At 43.4% G+C, this 9,195-nt stretch overlaps 1 long non-coding RNA gene across 1 annotated transcript; it reads left to right on the plus strand.

The window, feature by feature from the left end:
- Positions 1–6,960: 6,960 nt before the first annotated feature.
- LOC127172532 (uncharacterized) lies at positions 6,961–8,906 on the plus strand. The gene is made up of 4 exons (XR_007828641.1): positions 6,961–7,103; positions 7,221–7,350; positions 7,621–7,685; positions 7,877–8,906. It is a non-coding gene; the product is annotated as an uncharacterized LOC127172532 (long non-coding RNA).
- Positions 8,907–9,195: the final 289 nt, after the last annotated feature.

A 9,195-nucleotide genomic window follows, 5' to 3' on the forward strand; every position in this document is an offset into this window, starting at 1 on the left:
ACAGCTCCACGGCCCAGGTCCTCCAGTGCTTCACTGTCTGCCACTGCTCCATGGCCCAGGCCCTCCAGTGCTTCACTGTCTGCCACTGCTCCATGGTCCAGGTCCTCCAGTGCTTCACTGTCTGTCCCTGCTCCACGATCCAGGCCCACCTCCACTGCACGGACCTGGGCCCCCCATCCCACCCCCGTTTTGCCTCTGTTTCCCCACCCACCTGGACTATTGTTTTTTGAGCGCCAGGAGTCGCTCCTGGGGGGGAATCTGTAATGCCAAGCCAGCAGAGGGAGCCCTCACCCTAGTACTGCCTGCATGCTCCCTCTGCTGCTTCTACTGTCACTTCCTGTTTGGGACTATTTAAAGACTGACCATGTGCTCTATACTTTGCGAAGTATTGCCAGTTTCACCTGCCTTACCAAGCATTTGTTATTACTCTGATTACCTGTTGCTGTCTTGCTTTGTCTTTTGATTTCGAGTTTACGGATTACCCTTGTTGGATTGGTTGCTTTATTGGACTGACTTCACGGCATTTGACCCACTGCCTGTGTTATTACTCTGCTGCTTGGATTACGTTTACATTTTGTATACTGTTCGACTGCCTTTCCAGTTATTGACCCTCTGCCTGTTTCCACGTGTATGTTTGCTGTTGTTTGTAATAAACTTCTGCATTTGGATTCTAACGCCGCCTCAGCATCCACATTACACTGACATATCTGAAGAGGCACATGATAAGGTGAGATATTTACATTGTGTTTAGGGGAAAAAAACTGAGAAGAGGCACTAGAATAAATGAACTAATAAAAATAGTACAAGTATGTCTTTCATTATTCCGTTGTGATGAGATCACATGCAATACATTATGTCAGTTTTAATTACTGAGTATTGGCCTTGGATGAATGTTTGTGTTTCTCCTTAGAACATGAGAACGTGACTGCAGTGACGTCATCAGCCTGTTCCATCACCGCCACCCAGTGGAGGAATATGAAGCTACCGGCTGATAAACATGCTACAAAGTGACTCTGAAATACTTAAGATGCCTCCAGAGTGACAGTAACTCAAAAGCCACTGAACAACCTAGTCCATTCATGGGAATTCACTGTCCAGTTTTCAGACAGCAATAGGAAAGGAGCAGCTGGAGGAACTTTGAGAAGATGAAAAACAGAAGAACTTGAAGTTTCAGTCTAGGTACTTTAAAGTCCTAATTTTAATTTTGTCTTCCAACCAGCTCACAAGATGGCTGCTATCTCCAAGCCAGTCCACAAGATGGCCGCCATCCCAGAACCAGTTCACAAGATGGCTGCTGTCTCCGAACCACGCCACAAGATGGCCGCCATCCCAGAACCCGCAGCCAGCACTCGGACGCCGCCTGTGGTCATGATGGCCCACGTGCTGGATTCACCCCTAATGGCTGTATGGGCAGCTAAAATGGCGCTCCATCACGTCACGGCTGCTACTGAGTCAAGTCGAGTTGCAGCTCCAGTGTCAAGTCAAGCCTCCAAGTCCGGTCAAGCCTCCAAGTCCGGTCAAGCTTCCAAGTCCGGTCAAGCAACAGAGTCAAGTCAAGCCAGGGCAACACTTTCTGTGCCAAGCCAAGATACAGCTGTTGTTCTCCATGAGTCAAGCTGAGATACAGCTGTTCTCCATGAGTCAAGCCAAGATACAGCTGTTGTTCTCCATGAGTCAAGCCAAGTCACAGCTGTTGTTCTCCATGAGTCAAGCCAAGTCACAGCTGTGCCCCACGAGTCAAGCCAAGTCACAGCTGTTCCCCATGAGTCAAGTCACGTTACAGCTGTTGTTCCTGAGTCAAGTCACGTTACAGCTGTTATTCCTGAGTCAAGCCATGTTGTTCCTGAGTCAAGTCACGTTACAGCTGTTGTTCCTGAGTCAAGTCAAGTTACAGCTGGGTTGTCTATGTTATGTCAAACCACAGCTGATTTCCATGAACCAAGCCAAGTTACAACAGATCTTCATGAGCCAAGTCAAGTTGCTGCTGTTGTCCCTAAGCCAAGCCAAGCCACAGTTGATCTTCATGAGCTAAGCCAAGTTACAGCAGATCTTTATGAGCCAAGTCAAGTTGCTGCTGTTATTCCTGAGCCAAGTCAAGCCACAGCTGACCTTCATGAACCAAGTCAAGCTACAGCTGACCTTCATGAGCCAAGTCAAGTCACAGCTGACCTTCACGAGCCAAGTCAAGTCACTGTTGTTCTTCACGAGCCAAGTCAAGTCAAGGCAGGCCTCCCTGAGTCAAGTCAAGTCACGGTAGGCCTCCCTGAGTCCAGTCAGGCCACGGCAGACCTCCCTGAGTCAAGTCAAGTCACGACAGACCTCCATGAATCAAGTCAAGAAACTGCTGTCCTACCGGAACCTCACCAGGTCCCCTCTGACCTTCTCAAGCCACCTCACGTATCAGCTGACCCCGCAGAGCCCGCGCTCCCAAGCCACGCAGAGCCCACGCTCCCAAGCCACGCAGAACCCACATTCCCAAGCCACAAGTCCATAGCATCCACACCCTCAAGGTCAACAGACATCCCACTATCTACTGTGCTGCCTGTAATGGCCGTTGCCATTTTCAGTGTGTGGGCTGCACACTGTGCTCCAGAGGCCTCGCCTGACTGCGAGTCTACCCCAGAGGCTTTATTTGATCACGAGCTTACTCCAGAGGCCTCGCCTGTCCACGAGTCTACGCCAGAGGCCTCTTCTGTCAATGAGTCTGCGCCAATAGCCCCAGAAGTGACAGCTCCAGCTGCAGAACCTCCTAAAGGGGCGGCTTTTCCCCACGGACTCTCTGCCTGTCCTGTCATGGCCATGAAGGCCATTTATAACTTCCCTGCCACGCCTGCCCAAGAATCTGCGCCCATGCCCCCAGAGGTGTCAGCGCAAGCTGTAGATCCTCCTATGGGGGCGGCGTCCTATCATGAACTCTCAGCCTGTCATGTCACAGTCACAAAGGCCTATGATGAACTCCCTGCCCGCCATGTCACAATCAAGAAGGCCAGTATTGAACTCTCTGCCTGTCATGCCATGGCCAAAGAAATCATTCGTGAACACACCGCTCTGCTATGGATGTCACTAGTTCCACTGTGGATATCTCTGCTCCTGCCTGCTCTGCCTGCTCTGCCTGCCCTGCATTGGCTCCTTGCTCTGCCTGCTTTGCCTGCCTCGCCATGGCTCCCTGTTATGCCTGCTCTGCCTGCCTCGCCATGGCTCCTTGCTCTGCCTGCTCTGCCTGCCCTGCAATGGCTCCCTGTTATGCCTGCTCTGCCTGCCTCGCCATGGCTCCCTGCTCTACCTGCTCTGCCTGCCCCACCATGGCTTCCTACTCTGCTACGGCTCCACGGCCCAGGTCCTCCAAGATTCCACTGTCTGCCACAGCTCCATGGCCAAGGTCCTTCGAGGTCCCACCATCTGCCACAGCTCCACGACCAAGGTCCTCCAAAGTTCCACTGTCTGCCATTGCGCCACGGCCCAGGCCCTCCAGTGTTTCACGGTCTGCTACTGCTCCACGGCCCAGGTCCTCCAAGGTTCCACTGTCTGCCATTGCTCCACGGCCTAGGTCCTCCGAGGTTCCACTGTCTGCCACAGCTCCACGGCCCAGGTCCTCCAGTGCTTCACTGTCTGCCACTGCTCCATGGCCCAGGCCCTCCAGTGCTTCACTGTCTGCCACTGCTCCATGGTCCAGGTCCTCCAGTGCTACACTGTCTGTCCCTGCTCCACGATCCAGGCCCACCTCCACTGCACGGACCTGGTCCCCCGTCCCACCCCGTTTTGCCTCTGTTTCCCCACCCACCTGGACTATTGTTTTTGAGCGCCAGGAGTCGCTCCTGGGGGGAATCTGTAATGCCAAGCCAGCAGAGGGAGCCCTCACCCTAGTACTGCCTGCACGCTCCCTCTGCTGCTTCTACTGTCACTTCCTGTTTGGGACTATTTAAAGACTGACCATGTGCTCTATACTTTGCGAAGTATTGCCAGTTTCACCTGCCTTACCAAGCATTTGTTATTACTCTGATTACCTGTTGCTGTCTTGCTTTGTCTTTGGATTTCGAGTTTACGGATTACCCTTGTTGGATTGGTTGCTTTATTGGACTGACTTCACAGCATTTGACCCACTGCCTGTGTTATTACTCTGCTGCTTGGATTACGTTTACGTTTTGTATACTGTTCGACTGCCTTTCCAGTTATTGACCCTCTGCCTGTTTCCACGTGTATGTTTGCTGTTGTTTGTAATAAACTTCTGCATTTGGATTCTAACGCCGCCTCAGCATCCACATTACACTGACATATCTGAAGAGGCACATGATAAGGTGAGATATTTACATTGTGTTTACGGGGGGAAAAAAACTGAGAAGAGGCACTAGAATAAATGAACTAATAAAAATAGTACAAGTATGTCTTTCATTATTCCGTTGTGATGAGATCACATGCAATACATTATGTCAGTTTTAATTACTGAGTATTGGCCTTGGATGAATGTTTGTGTTTCTCCTTAGAGCATGAGAACGTGACTGCAGTGACGTCATCAGCCTGTTCCATCACCGCCACCCAGTGGAGGAATATGAAGCTACCGGCTGATAAACATGCTACAAAGTGATTCTGAAATACTTAAGATGCCTCCAGAGTGACAGTAACTCAAAAGCCACTGAACAACCTAGTCCATTCATGGGAATTCACTGTCCAGTTTTCAGACAGCAATAGGAAAGGAGCAGCTGGAGGAACTTTGAGAAGATGAAAAACAGAAGAACTTGAAGTTTCAGTCTAGGTACTTTAAAGTCCTAATTTTAATTTTGTCTTCTTTAAGAATGAATGTATTTCCAAAATTTTAAGAAAACTGCAAGCAACAATTGGAGGTTTTTTACTGTGTACTCGGACAGAAACTTCTGAAGTTTGGATATTTTTTTTTCTTTAGAAAGTTGTATTTATTTTATACTTCCAAATAAAATGTTTACAGTACTGTGCAAAAGTCTTAGGCCACTAGTATTTTCATCAGCTAAAAATGGTTTAAAGTCAGTCTGTTGCTATAGTGTGTCAGTAAGAAATATCAGTTTACATTTCAAAACATTCATTTTGCCATTATAATAATCCAGTGAGATTTTTGTATGAAGCACAGGCTGTTGTCAGACTCCTTGTGCAAACAGAGATCTGATCTCTCCATCATTCAATCCAGTCTGTCTTAAGAAACAGAAAAAACGGAGACAGACTAAATCCAGAAGAACTGTGGCAATATCTCCAAGATGCTTTAAGAGTCCTACACCTACAAAGCTACAGTACTGTTAAATTTTTTAGGCAGTTAGACACATAAAATGAGGATGCTGTCAAAAACAATGCCATAAATAGATTTTCTTTATCAATGAACTTCTATTAACTAAAATAAATCAGCATTTGATGTGACCATCTTTTGCATTTAAAGTAGCTTTTGCCCTAGGTGCAGAGTTTTTCAGGTAGCTTTGCAGGTAGGTTATTTGAAAGTCTTGGAGATGTTGAAACAGTTCTTCTGGATTTAGTCTGTTTCAGTTATTCTGTTTTTTCATGTCATTCCAGAGACAGACTGGATGATGGTGAGATCAGATCTCTGTGTGAAGCACTGGCTGCTGTCAGACTGCCTGTGCAAACAAAAATCTTACTAGATTATTACAGTTAATGGCAAACAGAATGTTTGGAAATGTAAACTGATGTTTCCTACTGCCAAACTACAGCAAAAGATAGAAATAACTGACTTTAAACCATTTTTTAGCTGGTGAAAATACTAGTGGCCTAAGACTTTTGCACAGTACTGTAACACTCCACAAGCAAGTTATAGCTATTTATTACAAGATTGTTATAGGCACCTTTCAGTGAAAAACAGGTCTATGTAGTTTACTGATAATGTTTAGGAAGTAAAGTAAATGGAAACAGTGTCATAATAACAAAACACAGTAAAATTTGCACAAAAATAGTGCATAAAATAGTGCAAATGATCTTTATAAACTATATATAAGAATTATTTATATAATATAGAAGTTTTTCCTGAACGGGGAAGTCATGCCTGAAAGGATGCTTTGCTTTTCCGGTCTCCAGCATTTCTAATCAAATTAGTGTATATTCCGAGCTGATAATCTAATGTTAAACCTATTAAAATGTTTTCTGTTTCACAAAAGGTTCTTTTTTGGCAGTTCTTTAGATTATAAAAAGGTGAAAAAGAGATGGTTCTTTGTGGAACCAAAAATGGTTCTTCTATGGCACTGGGCCGGTGAGTCTTATTACTTCTGGCAACCACACAGAGGACATTCATTCCGTCCTTCCTCTTCTTCGGCTGGTGCAGGGTTCTTCTTTGTGGAAAAGAAAGATGGTTCCCTGCGTCCTTGCATTGACTATCGGGGGCTGAACAGCATCACGGTAAAGAATACTTATCCTTTGCGGCTGATGTCTTCAGCTTTCGAACGACTGCAGGGTGCTTCCTTTTTCACAAAGTTGGATCTTCGTAACGCCTATCATTTGGTTCGCATAAGGGAGGGGGATGAATGGAAGACCGCTTTTAATACGCCCAGGGGGCACTTTAAATATCTTGTTATGCCGTTTGGGTTGTCCAACGCCCATGCGGTCTTCCAGGCACTGGTTAAGGACGTGCTGAGAGACATGATGGATCAGTTCATATATGTCTACCTGGATGACATATTGATTTTTTCTCGTTCTCTCCAGGAACATGTTCAGCACATCAGGCGAGTGCTTCAGAGGCTGCACCAGGGTTGCTGGGAGCATATAGACACAAGAGCTCAACAATTTCCCCTCAGTTATTAAAGCTATTAAAGTTATTAGGCTTAAAATGATTCCTTTTGGGTAAATTTGACAAACGGCCTATCCCTCTTTCCATATTGGGGTCATCGTGTGTAACAATGTGTGTTTGTGTGGCATTCTGTGTATCACAACCTGTTTGACAAGTTTTCACGGAAACAACACATACCTCTGAGTTGTGTAGTGGAAGAGGGGCTGTCCATCAGGAATATATAGCCACATATATAGTCTTAAAATCCTTATTCACTCTGATCTTTGACTCGTATTCTTAAATACACAGAGGCATAATAGGAATCTTTACATACAGAGAAAACTGAGGCTGGAATTTTCACACAGTCAATAAGGTAAGGATATTTTTAACATAAAAATTTAATTAACTTAATGGACTTTATTTAAAACTAACAATTATGAAAAAAAATGAATAAATTCTATCAATTTTACGTCATTCACACAATTGATAGCAAGAAATGTGAGGAACAGAGAAAAAGAGCGATATGGAGATCAGAAAAGAAGAATCACGTTCCTCTAGACTACAGGTGAACCGGTTTAACATACTGCTAAAACAGGAGAGCACTGATAAAAGACCAAATTGTGAGTATATTATGAAGTTGTAATACAACAATTCACACTATGATTTTTTTCAACGAAAAAAAAAACTTATTTAATATAGTGTTAGTAATGCAAAATATGGCAGAAATGGCATATTCATTTCTAATTACTTTCATAAGCTTCATGTATTTCAGTAGACGTGTGTGCTTCACTATATCTGTTTAATAACAATGTGACTTAGTATAAAGTTAACAAAATGTCTGTCCGCCACATATAAACTCGGTATCAAGATAATTCAATGCATGTTTCCAGTTTCTCGTGATTCTGGTGGTCTAGAACAATGTCAGCCTGATATATCTGAAGAGGTCCATGATAAGGTGAGATATTTAGATTGTGTTTAAGGGGGAAAAATTGAGAAGAGCCACTAGAATAAATGAACTAATAAAAATAGTACAAGTATGTCTTTCTTTAATAATACAGACAGTTGTGATGAGATCACATGCAATTCATTATGTCAGTTTTAATTTCTGAGTATTGGCCTTGGATGAATGTTTGTGTTTCTCCTTAGAGCATGAGAACGTGACTGCAGTGACGTCATCAACCTGTTCCATCACCGCCGAATGTTTAGAATCTTATTAGCTGATAAGCATGCTACAAAGTGACTCTGAAATACTTAAGATGCCTCCAGAGTGACAGTAACTCAAAAGCCACTGAACAACCTAGTCCATTCATGGGAATTCACTGTCCAGTTTTCAGCAATAGGAAAGGGGCAGCTGGAGAAACTTTAAGAAGATGATAAAACAGGAGAACTTGAAGTTTCAGTCTAGGTTCTTTAAAGTCCCAATTTTCCTTTTGTCTTCTCTAAGAATGAATGAATTTCCAAAATTTTAAGAAAATCGCAAGAAACAATAGGAGGTTTTTTTTTACTCTGTACTCAGACAGAAACTTCTGAGGTTTGGATTTTTTTTCTTTAGAAAGTTGTATTTGTTTTACACTTCCAAATAAAATGTTTTTCTACATATAACACTCCCCGAGCAAGTTAAAGCCATTTATTACAATATTGCTATAGGCACTTTTCAGTGAAAAACAGGTCTATGTAGTTTACTGATAATGTTTAGGAAGTAAAGTAATTGGAAACAGTGTTACATAATAACAAAACAGTAAAATTTGCACAAAGAATAGTGCAAATGATCTTTATAAACTGTATATAAGAATAATTTACATAATATAGAAGTTTTTCCTGAACGTGTAAGTCATGCCTGACTCTTAACCGGAAGGATGCTTTTCCGGTCTCCAGTGTTTCTAATCAAATTAGTGTATATTCCGAGCTGATAATCTAATGTTAAACCTATTAAAATGTTTTTGAAAAGCACATGGCTCCATAGCGCCATCACTTTGCAATGTCACAATGACTGTCATTTGTCAGTGCTTCACTCCTCAAAGTTTAATAAGTGTGTAGATGACACAAAGCTGCCAACGTTATCTACATTATAAACAGATGAGCGCTATTTGAATGGGTTCCTATAGAGACCGGAACAGAAGAGCATCCAGTTGTAAGTCAGAATTCATAATGGCGGTGATCGTATCTCATATCTCAAATATTCCATGTAGGCCTATCTGTATTTAATCGGAGCAATAAATGGTTGCCTTTTTTCGGAGTGTCTTTTTCCTTTAAGTGCAAATAACCCACCTAGCCTAGATAGATAAGTGCATACCATAGTCTTTTTGATGCGATCAACATGGGTTCGAATCTGCCTTTTGCCAAACTTTTTTTTTCTCTTTTTAAATCTCATATACACAGAAGAACCTTTTTTGACTAAACGGTTCCATAAAGAACTTTTAATATCTGAAGAACCTTTCTGTTTCACAAAAGGTTCTTTGTGGCAG

Source organism: Labeo rohita, chromosome 10 (genome assembly GCF_022985175.1).
Source record: "Labeo rohita strain BAU-BD-2019 chromosome 10, IGBB_LRoh.1.0, whole genome shotgun sequence".
In the NCBI taxonomy this organism is placed as follows: domain Eukaryota; kingdom Metazoa; phylum Chordata; class Actinopteri; order Cypriniformes; family Cyprinidae; genus Labeo; species Labeo rohita.